Source organism: Bufo gargarizans, chromosome 4 (genome assembly GCF_014858855.1).
Source record: "Bufo gargarizans isolate SCDJY-AF-19 chromosome 4, ASM1485885v1, whole genome shotgun sequence".
Classification (NCBI taxonomy): domain Eukaryota; kingdom Metazoa; phylum Chordata; class Amphibia; order Anura; family Bufonidae; genus Bufo; species Bufo gargarizans.
Genome location: NC_058083.1, coordinates 146,476,054 through 146,496,443, shown reverse-complemented (window position 1 = coordinate 146,496,443; position 20,390 = coordinate 146,476,054). Strand labels below are relative to the sequence as shown.

Here is a 20,390-nt window from a genome sequence, read left to right as displayed (position 1 = left end):
AACTTGACCCTGCAGAGACAGATCTTGACCCTGCAGAGACAGATCTTGACCCTGCAGAGACAGATAACCACCAATGACTACAGTGTCCCCACCAAGTCCCAAGTAGGAACATGGACAGCTCAAAGGTATCCAGTATTTATAAAAATGGCTATATGCAATAAATGTGTTAAAAAAAAACAACAATACCTACCAGTCAGACCCCCAAGAGCTCCTGCACCTCTGCATCAGTGGGCCCCACCAGTCTGTATTTACTTGCACTGTATTGAAGACTTTATGAACCTGACTACTGCAGCCAATCTTTGGCCTCAGCAGTTTCATGCTTTACATTCTAGCATCACTGCTGAGGCCAGTGATTGGCTGGAGTGGTCACATGTATGTACAGTACCTCATCGCTGCAGAGAAGCAAACAGACACTGGCGAGGACCACCAAAGTAATAGCGCAGGAACTGCGGTTGGATTGAGCAGGTGAATATATATTAATTTTTATTTCATTATTTTTATTTCATTATTTTTTATTTTATGTTATCATCTTTTTTTTTTTATCCTGGACTACCTCTAAGTCACAGTCTATGGCAGTCACCTAACAGTTCCTTATTTATTATCTCGGCTTCCTAGTTCCCTGTTTGCGTGACATGGAGGAAGTGGGATTTGGGGTTTAACTGGAATTACAACCAAACTTTTATATTTTGAGAGGAGTTTGGCTTTTGCTACTGTAATTGCCCTTGAAAACACCATCATAATAATATGAGGTAATCAGCAGCCTCAAAAATCCTTCCATACTCTGACTCACTAAATATCCATAGAAAAAAAAAAAAAAGCTGTTGACAGTAAAAATGCCTTTCCATGAAAGGAAAACTATACCCAAAATACCATCTCTTCTGCCTGGTGGGACCAGCTGTTAACCTATGATACAAGTAATAAAAAAATTGCCACAGTCCGTTTCTATTTGCTGTCATTGCGACACTCTGTGCAACATTATAATCGTCACGTGGGGCGTTTCTACCTTTAAAACTTGGCAAGAAGCGCACTCTACTGAAATATATTGCTGGCCTTATAAGGAATCCCAGTTCAACATGTCACGCAGAATTTATATACAGTAGCAGTCCATTTAACCTTGCACAGAAGATATTTCAACCTTAGACATAGAGACACATTCTGAAACATAAGTGTCTACACAGTAGATTGAAAACGGCCTTCCCCTTTAAAAAAGACAGCGCGGATAGTCCATTTAACCCCTTATGTCGCATGCACCTGCCTTAACCCCCCCCAAACTGAATCTCTTCCATATGGCGAGACGGTTCTTTCAGGTTTGCCAGTGTTACCCAGTGGTCTGCAGCCCAGACAGCTGCAGGAAAGCAGGAGCAGATGTACTGAGATGTAAATCTGCACCCAGATCTGTGCCCTCACAATATGACTGGAGTGGGCATGCTGCCCTGCAATGTTACAGGCCATCCTATAGTTCTGGAAATGCAAAAAGCAACTTACCTCTCTCTGTTTTCAGAGACTTGCAGACTGTGTACTGGCCACCCATTGTGTCAATTATTTATTAGATGCAAAGTAAAAAAAAAAGGCGTATAGATCCGTATGTCACTGCAGCATTATAATGGACACCGGTTACTCAGCGAGAGAGGAAAACAGTCTGTTGAACATACTGTAGCTGTACAGCCTCTTATCTGTAATGTCTAGCTTGCCTTGCTTATGCACTGCCCCTCCCCCTCAGTCACAAAAACCTACCAGGAAGCATTGGGCGTTCATGTCTGGGGCCTGAGGAATGTGAGAGAAGAAAAAATATCTTTCACTGCTCTCACAGTGTGTGATGTGTTCCAAGTAGCTGCATGACAGATGGATTTCACAGCCCGATTAATGCGATGCCGCAGTTTTATCCGGCAGCCGCCGTCGTACAGTAATAAAATGTCATTTTGGAGCAAACCCCCTGTAATGCCGACTAAATGGTACGTTCCGTTTTATATGCATAACATCATAACCTCCGAGCAGTATTACATTGCAAATGTCGTACAAAGTCACAAGCGTTCTATTAAGGATTCAGGATGGCCGCTTGTCAGAATAAAATGCGCGCTGCCAGTCTCTTCGGCGAGGGAAGAGGTCAAGGGAAAAAGCTTCAATGTTAATGGCAAAGTTTTAAATGGATCATTGAAAAGTGGATCAAAAAGTCACGTGGGCTTCAGAACAAGATATGGAGTTCACCCATCATTGTGCGCTTTCATAGGTCTTCATAAAAAAGATATAGAATTCACGACAAATAAATAACTTACTCTACAATAAAGTATGCTACAAAAAAAAAGGCTCTGTGCCCAAGAGCTTACAATTGTTATATTTGCTAAGCCCAAAAATTATTTTTCTATAACATTTTATATGCTTTAAACATGTCAGAAGGAGAGAAGGATAGTAAACAACATAAAAGAACACACTAAAAAGAATCCTAGATTTAGCACTTGGGGACTAAGGCCTTGATGATAGTAAGGCTGTGTTTCCACATAGGATTTGGGCGCAATGTGTGAAGGCAGTGGGAATGAAATCAACCTGTCCTGGCACCTCTCGTCTAGGAGCTGGTGAGGCCTCGAGCTCCACCAAGTATTTCCAAAGACCAAAGCTTCTGCGCTAGAACCGCTTGTTAGTGCCACACGCCCTAGCAGGGCACAAGAACAGGCACAGTCTAAATTTTGAGGGTGCTTTGACTTTCAATAAAACCCAGGAGGATTTGTCTTCTAAATCTTTAGCTACACTGTGGTATGTTCTGCCTCTTAAGGTGTTAGCCATGGAATAACCATGTCTATTCTATAATGTACATTACAAGAGTTCTCCGCTTTGGACAGTAACGTATTGTAAAAAGGGTCTCCTGATAAGAAGCTAGTGACAGGGTGGTCTGCTGCTGGGATCCAGGCAATCAGCTGTAATCTCTGGGGGAATCCTTAAAGCAGGGATGGCCAACCTAAGTCTCTCCGGCTGTTGCAAAACTACAACTCCCAGCATGCCCAGCTTGCCTACAGCTATTGGCCTACAGCAGGGCATGGTGCGAGTTATAGTTTTAGAACAGCTGGAGAGCCACAGGTTGGCTATCCCTGACTTAAAGGCTTTATTCAACCACTCGTATGCCTCGCTATACGCCTGGGCCTCTCACAGAGGTTGTACTTACCCGGCTCCCTGGCACCTGCGTTGCTTCTGACGCCCACGCGGCCGCCTCTGCATCTCCCCTTCGTGCGGATGAAAACATCTGGCGTTGGGGGGGCAGCCAATAGCAGGCCGCTACAGATACGAGCCTCCTTAGCATCACGGGTGAAGCTAGGGAGGCTCGTTCCTGTCGCAACCTACTATTCGCTAACATCCCCCAAACCCCCTTCCAGACGCTGGATGTTTTTATCCACGCGACGGGGAGATGCGGCGGTGGCTGTGCAGGCGTCAGAAGCGACGCAGGTGCTGGGGCACCAGGTAAGTACAACATCTGTGAAGGGCTCGGGCGTATAGGGAGGCATTTTAGGGGTTGTATAACCCATTTAAGCAGAGCCACCACAGGGTAAAAAATGCATTACACTATGAAATCAACCATCTGCATAATACACGGATGAGTTTAGACCTCCAGAGTCTTGTAATCTGCTCTCCATCCTCGCTACTCATTGAGGGTCTTGAATGGAAGAAAATCCTATGGTAACTCAGGATGTGAAACTGCATTGTCTAAACCAGACAACTATAAAGATAATGTCGTGCCCACATGGAGTTTATTCTCCACTTTTCTGAGGTGGTAATCAATCTGCCCTAACCTTATTCTCTCAGTGAGCTATAGCAAGTTTTACTCTATTTCCCTGTTATCGTCCATATTTCTAGTGAACAACAGTGCACTCCATTATTCGTGAGAATCCAGAAAAGTCCAGAAAATTCTTCATTTGCAATGTTGGTTTATAACACTATAATGTGACTTGAGCATTAAAGGTGATGTGTCATTTCAGCAAATATCATTTATTATGTAGAGAAAGGTAATACAAGGAACTTACTAATGTACTCTGATTCTCCATATTGCCTCCTTTGCTGGCTGGATTCATTTTTCCCTAACATTATACACTTCTGATCTCCAGGGGTTACGACCACCCTGCAATCCTGCCGTGGTGGTCATGCTTGTAAACTATAGTAAGAAGCACCAGCCTATGTGCGCTCCCACCAAAGAGGCCGGCTCCTTTCCCTATAGTGTGCAAGCAAGACCACCACTGCTGGATTGCAGGATAGTCGTAACCATAGAAACAAGCAGTGTATAATGTGATGTAAAAATGAATCCAGCCAGCAAAGGAGGCAATATGGACAATCACAATACATTAGTAAGTAACTTTCTCTACATGATAAATGCCATTTGCTGAAGTGAGACAACGCCTTTAACGTAGACACTTTATAATTGTAATATTTATTTCTGCCTGTGCTGTACCTACCTCATTCTACACTGATTAACATCTCAATATAACATCCAGCCTCCAAATACTTGTCATTAAAGGTCACTGGCAATCCAGTGTCAGCAGCAGATGCCTGCAGAACAGAGATGAGTAATTTGTCATCTGTGGATCCCAGTGGCTAGAGAAATGACTGCTCCTGTTTCACTAATCTCATTATCAGAGGCACGTGTCACCATTACTTCACTCACCATTAGCTTTTTAGATTGCAAATGGTTGTTATCAGCCCAAAGAACTTCCTCACCTGAAAAAGTTGGTGTTCAGTAATTACTTCAGTATTCACTTCCCCTTTACAACTAGGGCAGCCTGGATGGCGTTTAGTAGTTGAGATAAGACCACTGAAAATGTAGCTGATATGTGACTATATATATATATATATTGGAGAATACAATATCTCCTCATGGAGAGCGCCTTAACACTGAGGACAGGCCAGGCAATTCTTATCTGGAATTCTGGGAAGAGGGAATACAAATGAGCTCTTAACAACAGTCATGGTCAGTTTCCAGTGTTCGCCAGTGAACACATGCGGGCTGCCATCTTTAGTAAGGTAGCCTCACCCGTCCGGCGATGCACAGGTAAGCCCTTACCTGTGCCTGTGCCGCGAGCCGGTCTGAAATCAAATGCGGTCACCGGGAGCAGGCAGTTCTGAGAACATCCGATAAAGGCCCCCGGCGGCTGTTCTTGGAGCTGCCTGCTCCCAGTGACCGCATTTGATATTAGACCGGCTCGCGGCACAGGCACAGGTAAGGGCTTACCTGTGCATCGCCGGATGGGTGAGGGCCCAGGGCCGGCCTTAGGTGTTCAGGCGCCCTGTGCGAGATAACCTTGTGGCGCCCCCCCCCCCCCCCCCCAAAAAAAAAAAAACACTGCTTGTTGCTGGCATCATGGCATAGGCTGGCTGACTATCCAACCAAGTAGTTACCAGCCCTCACACCCCAAAGGCCGGTGTAATGTTATACTTCCCTAGTTCGTGAGATTTCCCTACCCTCGTCACTTCCGGTCGCACCGGACATGACGTGAGGAGGTGTGCCGCGCAGGCGCACAACGACAGGTTAGGGAAATTTCACAGCAGAGTGCGCATGCGCCAGGAGCCTCGCCGGCGGTTAGGGTAGGGAAAAACTATGGGCCAATGCGCAGGCGCAGTGATCGGATGGATGTTCTCAGCTGAACACCGGCCGACACTGCGCATGCATCGGGAGCCTCACCAGCGGTTAGGGAAGGGAAAAATTACGTACGGGCCAGTGCTTTTTCCCTACCCTAACCGCTGGTGAGGCTCCCAGCGCATGCGCAGTGTCGGCCGGTGTCCAGCTGAGAAAATTCGTTTCCAATGTAGTATTAATAACTAAACAATTAAATAATAAACATATTGCATTGTCTACTTACCGCCAGGACAATTAGATGATCTGGACTCTGGCTGCAGTCTGGCTCTGGGGACTCCATTGTCACTCTCTTCCCCCCCCCCCCCTCCCTCTCTTGTCACTCTTTCCCCCCCCCCCCTTCCCTTGTCACTCTCATTATCCCCCCTCTCCCTTGTCACTCTCATTATTCCACCCGCCCTCCCTTGTCACGCTCATTATTCCCCCCCCCATCACTCTCATTATTTCCCCCCCCCATCACTCTCATTATTCCCCCCATCACTCTCATTATTTCCCCCCCCCCATCACTCATTATTTCCCCCCCCATCACTCATTATTCCCCCCCCCATCACTCATTATTCCCCCCCCCCATCACTCATTATTCCCCCCATCACTCATTATTCCCCCCATCACTCATTATTCCCCCCCCCCCATCACTCTCATTATTCCCCCCCCCCCCATCACTCTCATTATTTCCCCCCATCACTCTCATTATTTCCCCCCCCATGTCACTCTCTTTCTTTCCCCCCCATGTCACTCTCTTTCTTTCCTCCCCCATGTCACTCTCTTTCTTTCCTCCCCCCTCCCCCCTTGTCACTCTCTTTCTTTCCTCCCCCCTTGTCACTCTCTTTCTTTCCTCCCCCCTCCCCCCTTGTCACTCTCTTTCTTTCCTCCCCCCTCCCCCCTTGTCACTCTCTTTCTACTTCCACCTCCACCTCTAGTGTAGCGTGGCCGAGCTCTGTTAGGTCCGCGGTACAGGAGCATTTGTTTCCTGTACCCGGCCGGACTGAAAGGAAGTGCACACTAAGTGAGCACTTCCTGTCAGTCCGGCCGGGTACAGGAAACAAAAGCTCCTGTACCGCGGACCTAACAGAGCTCGGCCACGCTACATTAACAGGCGCAGGATTCTTTAGACTAGAGCGGCAAGCGCTCAGCCTCAGCCACTCAGGCGGCGCAGAATGAGGGGCGCCGCCAGCCGCCCCCAACTTATATAAGTAACTTTTTTTTTTTTAAACCGCAACGGGCGCCGGGCGCCCCCTGCTGAATATAGGAGGAGGGGGGGGGGGGGGGGGAAACATAAGTGCCGCCTCGCCTGCCCATATTACATTGCGGGCTGTCGGCCGCCCGGCGCCCCTGTTGCTATGGCGCCCTGTGCGGCCGCACAGCCCGCACACCCCAAAGGCCGGCCCTGGGTGAGGCTACCTTACTAAAGATGGCAGCCCGCATGTGTTCGCTGGCGAACAGTGCGAACTGACCATCACTGCTTAACAAGCTCTGCCTCTAATGATTTCATAAATATAATATTTAGTCACTCCATGTATTCTACTTCCTGCCCTAGCTCTTTAACATGGACTGTTAGCACTGCTTACAGGGTTTTTCTGGTAATAAAGCTCCTGCGTGTCCATCTTTCAGGCCTCCAGCTTGTTTCCTTCTGGCTGAGTATGGACCTGATCACCTGTACCACTGCAGCAACTAAGGGTACTTTCACACTTGCGTTGTGAGGATCCGGCAGGCAGTTCCGTCGCCGGAACTGCCTGCCGGAGGCAAACGGATATCATTTGTAGATGGATCCGGATGCGGATCTGTCTGACAAATGCATTGAAATTCCAGATCCGTCTCTCCTGTGTCATCCAGAAAAACGGATCCGGTATTTTATTAATATTTTTTGCACTTTTAAAGGTCTGCGCATGCGCAGACCAGGAAACAGGATCCGTTTTTTCTGAACACTTGGCATTAATAAGTTTCAATGGAATTAATGCCAGATCCGGCATTCCGGCAAGTGTTCCGGAATTTTGGCCGGGGAAAATACCGCAGCATACCTTACAGGGACTGAACTGAAGACATCCTAATGCATACTGAATTGCTCTCCATTCAGAATGCATTAGGATAAAACTGACCAGTTCTTTTCCGGTATTGATCCACTGTGACGGAACTCAATACCGGAAAAGAATAACACTAGTGTGAAAGTACCCTAACTGGCTTCATCAATGTCATGTGCAGTGACCAGGACTACAGGGGCAATGTATAAGTGTGGTGGCCTGATGGGTGTAGTAGTTGGTACTCATATTTCTGCAGCTCCCTGGGCTGGCATTCAGTGAGTGGAAGGATAGCACTGGATTCCTTCGGGGCACACTCTGGTGTTGAAGGATCTACTGCTGGATGTTGGTTGAGGTGCCCTTGGTGGTATGGGTTTTAGGTGCAGGAAAGAAGGGTTCCTGAGGTTCGTGATGCCAGCACCCTTGGGTGCAAGTAGTTGATAAGTTTGCACAATAAGGAGACCAGTTCTTTTAACAAATTCCCATTACTTTACTAAAACCGATCCAAAGGTCATCAATGTGCACAAAAGTAATTTACAGCAAGGTAGCTACAATGGCTGAGGTTAATTCCCAAATGTTCGATAAGGGGTTGTTTTCATCTATAGCAATCAATCTTTCTCTCTGGTTTCTCTAGGCTGGAGGGATGTACTATCTCCGTTGTACTGTATAGTTATGTACTTCGGTTCACAATAGCTGCAGTATCCTCTCTAGGAATACTATCTCCTGACAGGTGGCCTTTCTGTCTTTGGTTATGGTGGGCAGCTGGTAGCTTGGAATTTCTCCACCAAATTCAGAGGCGGCTAAAGCCTGATAAACAACAATTACCTTAATTTGCCAATATTCCCACTTCCTCTCTCGGTTGCCTGGATCTTATGTAATCTATCCCTTTTAGTGGCTGGTGCATGGAACTAACTCTCCACAATGGCTGCTAAGGTGTTGCTTTTACCTCAGACAACACGCTACACTTATCTGCACTGACTTTATTCCTCTTAGAGAGAGCAGGATGGAGTCAGCCCTGGGAAGTTTGTTAAAACCTCCCCCTTCCTATGCAACTTTGTGGGAACTCAGTCACAAGCATATTTTCATGAAACACAATTACATGTCTAGCAGTGTGTTTCAGGACACTATACCTGGGTGCAGTGGAGCATGTGACCATGTTGATACCTGGCCAGAAGAAAACAAGCCAGAGACCAGGAGATAGATTAGTAGGAGAGCAGCTGTGAGCAGCAGAAAACAGCAATGAGCAATATGAATCTTTCAGTAGGTGATGTAGGCTAAGGGGCATAACCAGAAAACCCCTTTAACTCTCTCAGACCACCAATGCAACCATAGAGAACCCCTCTGCAGTGGCTCAATAAGAGCCTCAGACATAACACTAATCGAGCAGACAATGAATTACCTATCCTTGTAGAATATTCTGTGTTTAATTTACAGTCACATAGTAATGCTCAAAGACAGCCAAAATTGTAAAAGAAATTTGCTTTCTTTGAATATTGGGGCAGATTTGCTAACCCTGTAGATGGCGTAAATTTAAGCTGTTAGACCTGCACCAGATTTATCACAGTGGTTCAGGTTGGATTATAAATGTGGCGCACGGCTAGATACTTTTGTATAACTTTACAACAACTATTAGCTCAGTCTGTGACAGAACTTTACTCAAGAATTGTGGTGCAATTTTGGTACAAAATGTTGCATCCCAGGCCACACTCCTTCCCTTCACCAAGCTAGATGTAGTGGATTTTCCCTAAACTACATGTGCCAAACTATGCCCGAAATGCAACAGATATTGGCCCAATTCTTCACCAAGTCTAGGAGCATTAGTAAATGTGGGCCACTGAATTGAAACAAATGCATGCAACCAACCAAGATGTAGTGGTTAGCTGCTATCTTACCGGGTTTGGTGTGTTAGGAAGTATTCATCGACACTAATCAACTCTTCTGAAGACTCCAAGAGCAACCAAAGAAGGAGCAAAGGTGAAAGTCTGAGAAATGTACACGGCCAGTAGGTCAGTAAGTAGAAGGCCAAGTACTGCTTCTTAGCCCTGGACAACAGGCAAAAGGTCAAGTGCTGCATCAATATTCTGGATTACAAACGGCATACATCCTAACCTTCAGAGAATGTAAAGATGGACAAATGCTGTGGCCCACACAGCTTGCCATGGAAAATTTTTCATGTAAATGTTTCCCCAAAAAACACAGCGGTGGTGCTTTCCAAGAAGTATGCACAGATAAATGATATTTTTTTTCTAACTGAGAACATTGAGTCAAGGACTGTGCCTGCACGTTTTAAGTACAGCACACAACAATTAGAGGTTACTGAAGGGGAGAAATCAATGGAAATAACCTGGGGAACTCGCAGTGAGCTGGATGGTTAGAGCAATGACATAGAGTCATAGTGTCAGAAATAGGAATATCTAAAGCAAACCAGGAATAATAGTCACACATTACACAGTAGATGTCATGACCAAAATAAAAAAATGTGGTAATCACAAGGAAAAACAAGGAAGTTGTGTGATTAAGGCCTCCTGCACACGACCGTAGGTGTCCAGTTGCCGTATTGCGGACCGCATTTGTGGATCCGCAAAACACGGCACCGTTCCGTGTTCATTCTGAATCACGGATGCGGACCCTCTCACTTCAATGGGTCCGCAAATCCGGAGATGCAGAATGGTGCGGAACGGAAGCACGGAACCCTACGGAAGCACTACGGAGTGCTTCCGTGGGGTTTCGTCCCATACTTCCATTCCACAAAAAGATAGAACATGTCCTATCTTTTTGTGGAACAGCCCGATCGTGGACCCATTAAAGTGAATGGGTCCCGCATCCGCTGCGGCTGCCCCATGGTCGGTATTTGTGCATTTCGGCCAGCATTTTGCATCCCGCAGCAAAACCATGGGGCGCACATGTTCGTGTGCAGGAGGCCTAAGACTAGTGTAAAAGCCAATACTTCTACAGCATGCTTGGCAGTATAAATGAATGCAGGATATCCAAGACTCCTTTGAAAAGGAGGTGACCAAAGGACTCTAGTCAGAACAGTCATACAAAACCATGTGCCAGAGTCCCTATGGTCTATCGATTTTATATGAGCCTTTAAGGGCTTGTCCACCTTTTATTAAGTGATGGCCTGTCCTTAGGGTAGGCGATCTCTAGTTGTTCATTGGTGGTCCTACACCCCCGAACCCCCACCAATCCGCTGTTCGGCAATACCTCTGACCCCAGAAACGGACAGCTATATTACTTTGTAGGGGGCTGTGCTCGTCACTGCATCCCATTGAAATCAGAAGAGGCAGTGCTGCAGTGACAAGCTCATTCCACTGCAAAGTAGACAGAGCTGTCTGCTTCTGGTGCCTGGTGGACGACATAATTATTACTAGACAGTGGTTTTGCGCTATTTTAAAGTACTTTTCCCTCAAAACACATTTTTCGATTAGTAGGATTTCACATAGATAGATTCTGGGCTCCCATTACTCCCATTAATTAAACTATAGCTGGCAACCTACCTAAGCTCTGGAGATCTTGTCTGAATTGTATCTGTTGGGCACTGAGCCTAATAATGTATGCACAGTAACCTGAGGATTCTTCTGGGATATATTTCTTGTAGGCAATGTCCGTTCCTATATAATAAGGGCCTGCAACTCACCGTATAAGTTTTACATAACTGGTGCTTCCGCTTTTCACTGTTGGTAGATATAAATACGTTAAGCAAACAGCTGGTCCCTCTCTTTTTCTGTAATGACTTCAGTTACAAGTGTTTGCATAACAGGAAATTCTATTTGATTAGATCAGAGAAAAACTGTATAGCATATGAACAATCTGTCTTAAGCAATATATGAGATCCTTTACCAAAATATTAGACCATGAACACTAGTAATTATTGCAAGAGGAACTATGAAAATACATTCAAAAACATCAGATCAAAAAGATTAAAATGTATAAAAGGATAAGAATAAAGTCTCAGTCACACGTCAGTGTTTGGTCAGTGATTTCCATCAGTGATTGTGAGCCAAAACCAAGATGGGAGCCTATACAGACATAAGGTACAACGGAAAGATCTGCACCTGCTCTGTGTTTAGAGCCGCACCTGGTTTGGGCTCAAAATCACTGATGGAAATCACTGACCAAACTCTGATGTGTGAATGAGGCATAAGAAAAAAGTAAAATAAATAAATAAACACTTTCCCACTAATTTCACATCGTTGCTTGCAGAAAGTAAATTTCTAAATTAAGTTTTAGATGGTGGATTTTCATTAGCACATCAGAAGTCAATGAGACCTGATGGCAATCTAAAATTTGTAGAAGTGGCTGCTGTCTTTGGATTTAGATGGATTTTTCACGTCCGATTATTTTTTATTTTCCCTGTAAAAATCCCTCTACAGGAGGAATCATGGACCTCCTATATGAGGAAACCCCAGCACACTGTATAAAAAAATCTACACCGAATTGTAGCAAAACATATCTTTTCAAATTGTTTATCCGTTTTAGGCCCCATGCACACGGCCGTGTTTCACAGCCGTGTGCGGGCCGTGGAACCAGTGACGCCGTGCGCGCCTGCTCTCAGGAGGGATCCAGGCCGTGGTTCCACGGCTCGCACACGGCTGTGAAACACGGTCGTGTGCATGGGGCCTTATTCAGTTTTGTATCCGTTTTACCCCTTTTAAAGGGTTTCTGTCATGAGAAATAACATTCTGTAGCTGACTGACATTAGCGATGTGCTAATGTCAGCAGTACATAACAGTATGCTTAATAACTCCCTGCCTGCCGCCGTTCCCTCAAAATAAAGACTTTTAAAGTATGCTAATGAGCCTCTATGTGCTAGTGGGGCGTTGCTTCTGCACCTATAGGCTCTGTCTACGCACCCTTTGGCACGCCCATGTCCAGTTGATTGACTTTCGAGTTCTCCTCATCATCCCGTAAATCCTGCTCCTGCGCCGTCCCCTTTAGTAATTGGCGCAGGCGTAGTGAGTGAAGGACGCACTCCTGCTGCCGGCTTACTCACTGCACCTGCGCCGAAGGAAGGAAGCCGGCAGCAGGAGCGCGTCCTTTACTCACTGCACCTGCGCCGAATACTAAAGGGGACGGCGCGGGAGTTACGGGACTATGAGGAGAACTCAAAAGTCAATCAACTGGACCTGGGCGTGCCAAAGGGTGAGTTGACCGAGCCTCTAGGTGCTGAAGCAACGTCCTAATAGCACCTGGAGGCTCATTAGCATATTTAAAAGTCTTTATTTTTCAAGAGAACAGCGGCAGGCAGGGAGTTATAAAGCATACTGTTATGTACTGCTGACATTAGCACATCTGTGCCTAATCATATTCATCCCACTTGCTTGCCCATTCTCAGTGTGAAGGCTTGGAACTTAAGCTGCAGGGAAATTGCAAGGAGAGTGTATCACCGTGTGCATTACGTTCTAGTGTACCCACATTCAGGGGCGTAGCTATAGGGGGTGCAGAGGTAGCAGTCGCTACCGGGCCGAGGAGCCTGAGGGGGCCCAAAGACCCTTGTGCTGCATTAGAAGACACCGGTATTATAGAAAGTGCATGCTGGTCAAGTTACCCCTCTGGCTGGAGGGAAGGGGTTAGGTCAAAATGGAGGGTAGGGGGATGAAGGCTATGTGCTTCTCCGCCCTTGGTCACAAAGCACTGAGGGAACGGGGGCCTAAGCTGAGCTCTTGCACCAGGGCCCATGAGCTTTTAGCTACGCCCCTGCCCACATTCCTAGTCAACCCGTTCTGTAGGTACTCTGTGTCATGGTCTTACCTTCGTTTGACATGTGCTGGCGGCCATCTTGGTTTCTGGGTTTCTTGTAGCCTCCCACCCTGCGGCTTCTCCTTCCCACTGGGAGGAGCTGGATGCCCAGCTCATATATATAGAAGGTCTGTGGCTTCAGTTCCTTGCTTGGTCCTCCTGTGTTCACATGCTTCTAAGACTGCTGCTGCTTCTGGTTCCTGATCCTGGCCTCGTCTGACTACCCCGTTGGTTCCTGATCCTGGCTTCGTCTGACTACCCCGTTGGTTCCTGATCCTGGCTTCGTCTGACTACCCCGTTGGTTCCTGATCCTGGCTTCGTCTGACCACCCTCCTGGTTCCTGACCTCTGTCTACGCAAGACCCTGCTTCGGTTTAGCCATCCGTTTGGACTTTTGCTACGGCTTGATTTCCAATAAAGCCTTCTTATTTCCACTCATCTCTGTTGTACGTCTGGTTCATGGTTCCATGACATTAGGACCAAGCCATGAATTCTGACGGTACAGGGCCATCCTCGCTACCTACGCTGGTTGCCAGACTTGATCAGCAGGATCACCTGTTGGGTCGGTTCGCTGTGGCGTTGCAAACCCTGCTTGAACGCACGGCTCATTTCGCTTCCGTTGCCGATGGGTCGGTTGTCGCTCCTGGGCCCGCTCCTACTGCCGCCCCGGTTGTTATGCCAGAGTCTACCCCGACACCTGTTGCTGCGCCTGCGGTGTCTCGGGGTATGACCGGTTCTGCCCCCCTTCCACAGCGCTTTGGGGGAGAGCCAACTCAGTGCCGAAGTTTCCTTAACCAGGTGGGCATTTATTTCGAGTTGCTGCCACATGCCTTTCCTACTGAGAGATCAAAGGTGGGCTTCTTGATCTCGCTGCTCTCGGACAAGGCCTTGTCCTGGGCCAGCCCTTTATGGGAGAACAACAATCCGGTGGTTGCCGAGTTTTCCGGTTTTGTTGCTTCTCTTCGGAAGGTATTCGATGTGCCGGCTCGTGCTGCCTCTGCTGCGAAGCTCCTTATGTCCATCAGACAGGGTTCACGATCCGTAGCTGAATACGCCATTGAGTTTCGTACCCTGGCAGCAGAGGTGGGCTGGAATAATGAGGCTCTGGTCGCTGCTTTCTCTCATGGTCTCTCGGATGCCTTGAAGGATGAGGTTGCAGCTAAGGACCTACCAGTGGAGCTCGAGTCTCTTATTTCTTTCCTGATTTTGATTGACACCAGACTCAGGGAGAGACCTTCCTTTAAGGAGAGCCTGCGGAGGTCTCCTAACAGATTGGCGCCTACGTTTGCTGTCCCACCCGTGCCTCCCTCTCCTCCCACGCCTCCAGCGGGGGTTTGCTCGCCTGTCCGAGGGGGAGAGGGCACTCCGGAGACGCGAGGGCCGATGCATGTACTGTGGTCTCGTTGGGCATTTTCGGTTGGCATGTCCGAACCGTCCGGGAGAACGCTCGCACCTGAGGTCCTGTCGGGGGCAGATCTTGGGTGGAGTCTCCTCGTCCCCGGTTTCCCATGTTGACAAACCACTGATCACGGCTGTCCTCTCCTGGGTCGGGGGCTCGGTGACGACCCAGGCGTTGGTGGACTCTGGTGCTGGTGGTTTGTTCATTGATAGAGTGTTCGTTGCCGCCAATTCCATTCCTTTGCAGCCTCGAGGTTCCCCACTGGCTCTTGAGGCGATAGACGGCAGACCCCTTCTGCCGCCACACGTGACTCATGAGACCCTTCCAGTGGGGATAGCCATTGGTGCCGTTCACAGAGAGTCGGTCTGTCTCCAGGTTATTTCGTCTCCACACTACTCGGTGGTCTTGGGGTACCCCTGGCTCCAGAAGCATAATCCGACTTTCGATTGGAGATCGGTCGAGATCCTCTCGTGGTCACCGCAGTGTGGGGTTAGTTGCATCCATGGGCCTGTCAAGTTGCTGTGTACTTCCTCGGACTCTCTGTTGCCTCCTGAATACGAAGAGTACCGGGATGTATTCGATAAGGTGCGCGCGGTTGCCCTACCTCCGCACCGCCCATACGATTGTGCCATAGAGTTACAATCCGGTGCCGTTCCTCCTCGTGGCAAAGTCTATCCACTGTCGGTAGCGGAGAATGAGGCCATGGAGGAGTACGTGAGGGAGGCGCTTTCACGCGGACACATTCGCAAATCCTCGTCCCCGGCAGGGGCTGGATTTTTCTTTGTGATAAAGAAGGGCGGTGAGTTGAGGCCTTGCATCGATTACAGGGGTCTCAATCGCATCACGATCAAGAACGCTTACCCGATACCCTTGATTTCCGAGCTGTTCGATCGCCTCAAAGGGGCCACGGTCTTTACCAAACTCGACCTGAGGGCGGCATATAACCTGGTAAGGATCAAGGCGGGCGATGAGTGGAAGACCGCGTTTAACACCAGGACCGGTCATTATGAATCCTTGGTTATGCCCTTTGGGTTGTGCAATGCGCCCGCAGTCTTCCAGGAATTCATCAACGATGTTTTCCGTGACCTGTTGCAGCAGTGTGTGGTGGTCTATTTGGATGACATCTTGGTATATTCTGAATCCATGGAGGCCCACATTATGGATGTCAGACGAGTGTTGCAACGGTTACGAGAGAACAGGCTGTTCGGTAAGCTTGAGAAATGCGAATTTCACCGATCCCAGGTAACCTTCTTAGGTTACATCATTTCCGCTGAGGGGTTCTCCATGGATCCTGAGAAGGTTTCGGCTGTCTTACAGTGGCCCCAGCCCAGTGGTCTCCGTGCCCTGCAGCGCTTTTTGGGCTTCGCCAATTATTATCGGAAGTTCATCAGGGACTTTTCCATGCTAGCCAAGCCTCTCACGGATCTGACCAGGAAGGGCAGTAATTTCCAGGTCTGGCCGCTCGAGGCCATCCGAGCTTTTGAGGCTCTAAAGTCTGCCTTTGTGTCGGCTCCGATTCTGTCGCATCCCAACCCTGGGTTGCCCTTTGTCCTCGAGGTGGACGCGTCTGAGACGGGAGTAGGCGCCCTTCTGTCTCAGCGTAGAACACCAGAGGGTCCTCTGCTTCCCTGTGGGTTTTACTCCCGGAAACTGTCTTCCGCGGAGTGCAACTATCAGATTGGTGACAGGGAGTTATTGGCCATCGTGCAGGCCCTTAAAGAATGGAGGCACTTGCTCGAGGGCTCGGTGGTTCCGGTTCTCATCCTGACGGACCACAAGAATCTGACCTACCTTTCTGAGGCCAAGAGATTGACACCACGTCAGGCCAGATGGGCTCTGTTCTTGTCACGTTTTAATTACGTGGTCTCCTACCTACCCGGTTCCAAGAACATCAGAGCGGATGCCTTATCACGGCAGTACTCCGAGCTGTCCGGGGAGGAGTCGATTCCGACTTCGGTCATACCTCCGAATCAGATCCTGGCCGCCATTCGCACCAGCCTGACCTCTCCCCTGGGTGAGCAGATTTTGGCGGCTCAATCTGGTGCTCCCTCTGGGAGACCCAACGGCAGGTGTTTTGTGCCTGAGGAGTTGCGCACTCGGTTGTTGCGAACCTACCATAACTCCAAGGCCGCGGGGCATCCTGGAAAGAACCAGCTGTCCTGGGCTGTTTCACGTCTGTTCTGGTGGCCTTCTCTACGTTCCGACATCGCCGCATATGTAGCGGCATGCTCCGTTTGTGCCCAGAGTAAGTCCCCTCGGCACCTTCCGTTGGGCCTTTTGCAACCCATAGCCACCGGGGAGCGCCCATGGTCACACCTGGGGATAGATTTCATTGTGGACCTCCCTGCATCCCGAGGCCATACGGTCATTCTCATGATTGTGGACCGGTTTTCCAAAATGTGCCACTGTGTTCCTCTCAAGAAGTTACCCTCTGCACAAGAGTTGGCCACGATTTTCGCCAGGGAGGTCTTCCGGTTGCACGGTTTGCCCAAGGAGATTGTGTCGGATCGGGGGAGTCAGTTTGTGTCCAGGTTCTGGCGCGCCTTTTGCTCCCAGTTGGGGATTCATCTCTCTTTCTCCTCGGCCTACCACCCTCAGTCCAATGGGGCCGCAGAACGATCTAATCAGGCCTTGGAGCAATTCCTTCGTTGCTATGTCTCCGATCACCAAGACAATTGGGTTGACCTCCTGCCTTGGGCTGAGTTTGCCAGGAATACGGCGGTGAACTCTTCCTCTGGGACGTCTCCCTTCATGGCCAATTATGGGTTCCAACCTGCCGTGTTACCGGAGGTATTCTCTCCCCAGGATACTCCGGCTGTGGAGGATCACCTTTCCGTCCTACGTGCTTCTTGGGTACAGATCCAGAGGTCCCTTGAGGTCTCTGCGTAGCGCCAGAGACTCCAGGCTGATCGCAGACGAGCGCCCGCTCCTTCCTACCAGGTCGGAGACCGTGTATGGTTGTCCACCCGCAACCTCAACCTTCGAGTGCCCACTCCCAAGCTGGCGCCTCGCTTTGTTGGTCCCTTCCGAGTGCTTCGCAGGGTAAACCTGTAGCCTATGCCCTTGCGCTTCCTCCTGGCATGCGGATCTCCAACGTGTTTCATGTCTCCCTGTTGAAGCCGTTGGTGTGTAATCGTTTCACTTCCTCGGTTCCTTGGCCCCGTCCGGTCCAAGTGGGCAATCATGAGGAATATGAGGTGAGCAATATCCTGGACTCACGCCTGGTCCGCGGTCGGTTGCAGTTTTTGGTCCATTGGCGTGGTTATGGTCCAGAGGAGCGTTCCTGGGTTCCCTCCGCAGATGTCCATGCTCCTGCATTGCTCCGAGCCTTCCACGCACGCTTCCCTCAGAAACCGTTCCTTACTCCGCGGAGGAGGGGCCCTTGAGGGGGAGGTACTGTCATGGTCTTACCTTCGTTTGACATGTGCTGGCGGCCATCTTGGTTTCTGGGTTTCTTGTAGCCTCCCACCCTGCGGCTTCTCCTTCCCACTGGGAGGAGCTGGATGCCCAGCTCATATATATAGAAGGTCTGTGGCTTCAGTTCCTTGCTTGGTCCTCCTGTGTTCACATGCTTCTAAGACTGCTGCTGCTTCTGGTTCCTGATCCTGGCCTCGTCTGACTACCCCGTTGGTTCCTGATCCTGGCTTCGTCTGACTACCCCGTTGGTTCCTGATCCTGGCTTCGTCTGACTACCCCGTTGGTTCCTGATCCTGGCTTCGTCTGACCACCCTCCTGGTTCCTGACCTCTGTCTACGCAAGACCTTGCTTCGGTTTAGCCATCCGTTTGGACTTTTGCTACGGCTTGATTTCCAATAAAGCCTTCTTATTTCCACTCATCTCTGTTGTACGTCTGGTTCATGGTTCCATGACACTCTGCCTTTAGTATTACAGGTGTAATTTATCACCGTTTACATCACTGCGCAGGGCACCAAGATTCATAGCTAATCCCTTCTGGTAAACAAAAAGAAAAGCATACAGCAACTTTCAGTAAAGCAAAAAAAAAAAAAAAACTGTGCACATGGCTCCTTAGTGGAACAAAATAAAGAAATAGAGGCAGCGACAATAAAGTAGTGGAGAAAAAAATGTTCTTTTAATGCACGTTGTGGAAGTCCAAACACATACTTTTTAATCCCTTCTGTTAGCTGTAGATTTACTGTGCGTCAGTATTACAGGTCATAGTTAGGGTCAGGTCTAATTTGTCACCATGGACTTAACTGTGCAGTGCCCAAAGATTCAAGTAGTGGACAAGCACATGACAGGTGTCGCTCTTAGAATCACTGCACACTTCACTTATTTGGGCAGTCGCGGGGCCAACACTGACCAAATAACTAGTGTTGATCGAGCATGCCGAATACCGCGTGTGCTCGAGCGCGATGCTCGAGTCTCCCCCTGCACGTTTGTTGACTGCTACGCAGCCAATAAACGTGCAGGTAAGTACTGCCACTCACTGTAATCCTTTTAAGGACTATTGTTGTACCTGGCAGCAATACCGTATTTTTCACCCCATAAGACGCATTCCCCCCCCCAAAAGTGGGGGGAAAATGACCCTCCCTCTTATGGGGGCAAATACTAATGAAGCACTTCCATTATGGAAGGTCTTTATTAGTACCGGAGGACCAGGAAGTGGTGTACGCACCACTTCCTGGCCCTCGGCTGTCGTCTGTGCAGGGCTGCGCACAGCGTGAGTTGCTCTGTGACATCACGCTGTGCGCGACGCTTCACATAGCACAGCCGACAGCCGGATGAAGAGGATCGTGGGCGGTGAGGAGCAGCAACATCCAGGAGCAGGAGAGGTAAGTGTTTGTTTTTTTTTATCTTAGAAAACACGAGGCTGTTGGGGGGCATAATGGGGGCCTAAAAGCTGATAATGGGGGTTTAAAAGTTGATAATGGGGGCTTAAAAGTTGATAATGGGGGCTGATAATGGGGAGGCATAATGGGGGCTTAAACGCTGATAATGGGGGCATAAAAGCTGATAATGGGGGCTAAAGGGGGCATAAAAGCTGATAATGGGGGCTGATAATGGGGAGGCATAATGAGGGCTTAAAAGCTGATAATAGGGGCTAATAATGAGGAGGCATAATGGGGGCTAATGGGGCTGATAATGGGGGCTAATGGGGCTGATAATGGGGGCATAATAGCTGATAATGGGGGCAGAGAGGCATAATGGGGGCTGAGAGGCATAAGGGCTGATATGGGCGCTGATGAGAGCCATAGGGCTCTTATCTGAGGTCTGATTGGTGGTCTGATTTAAGGTCTTACTGAGGTCTAATTAACATTGGGGGTCTGATTCGTGGTCTGACCTGAGGTGTAATGAAAAATATTTTTTTCTTATTGTCCGCCTCTAAAACCTAGGTGCATCTTATAGGCCAGTGCGTCTGATAGGGTGAAAAATACGGTATATATTTTTAGCGCAGCCTGTGCTAAATTGCGTGCTATTGTAGAGACCCAAAAGTCCTTTTAAGCACTATAGTTGTATCTGGCAGCAATATATATTTTTAGTGCAACCTGCGCTAAATTGCAATTGTTTGGCTGCTGTGTTAGTGCCGCGAAATTACCTGCGCTACATCTCCAGAATATCATTAGCGCATCCAAAATATCAGTGACATTCAGTGTAATTTTTTCGCT

The 20,390-nt window shown here is 48.6% G+C and overlaps 1 protein-coding gene across 10 annotated transcripts in view; it reads right to left on the bottom strand.

Annotated features, from left to right (window-relative positions):
* Positions 1-1,673, bottom strand: part of MBNL1 (muscleblind like splicing regulator 1) — a 207,134-nt gene extending 205,461 nt beyond the window's left edge. For 4 of the 10 annotated variants that reach the window (XM_044292197.1, XM_044292203.1, XM_044292200.1 and 1 more), the window contains exon 1: positions 1,486-1,671. The gene's annotated coding sequence lies outside the window, so the exon portion shown is untranslated. Of the gene's footprint in view, positions 1-1,485 lie in introns of all 10 variants that reach the window. The other 6 variants (XM_044292206.1, XM_044292207.1, XM_044292208.1 and 3 more) reach the window with 4 other exon arrangements.
* Positions 1,674-20,390: the final 18,717 nt, after the last annotated feature.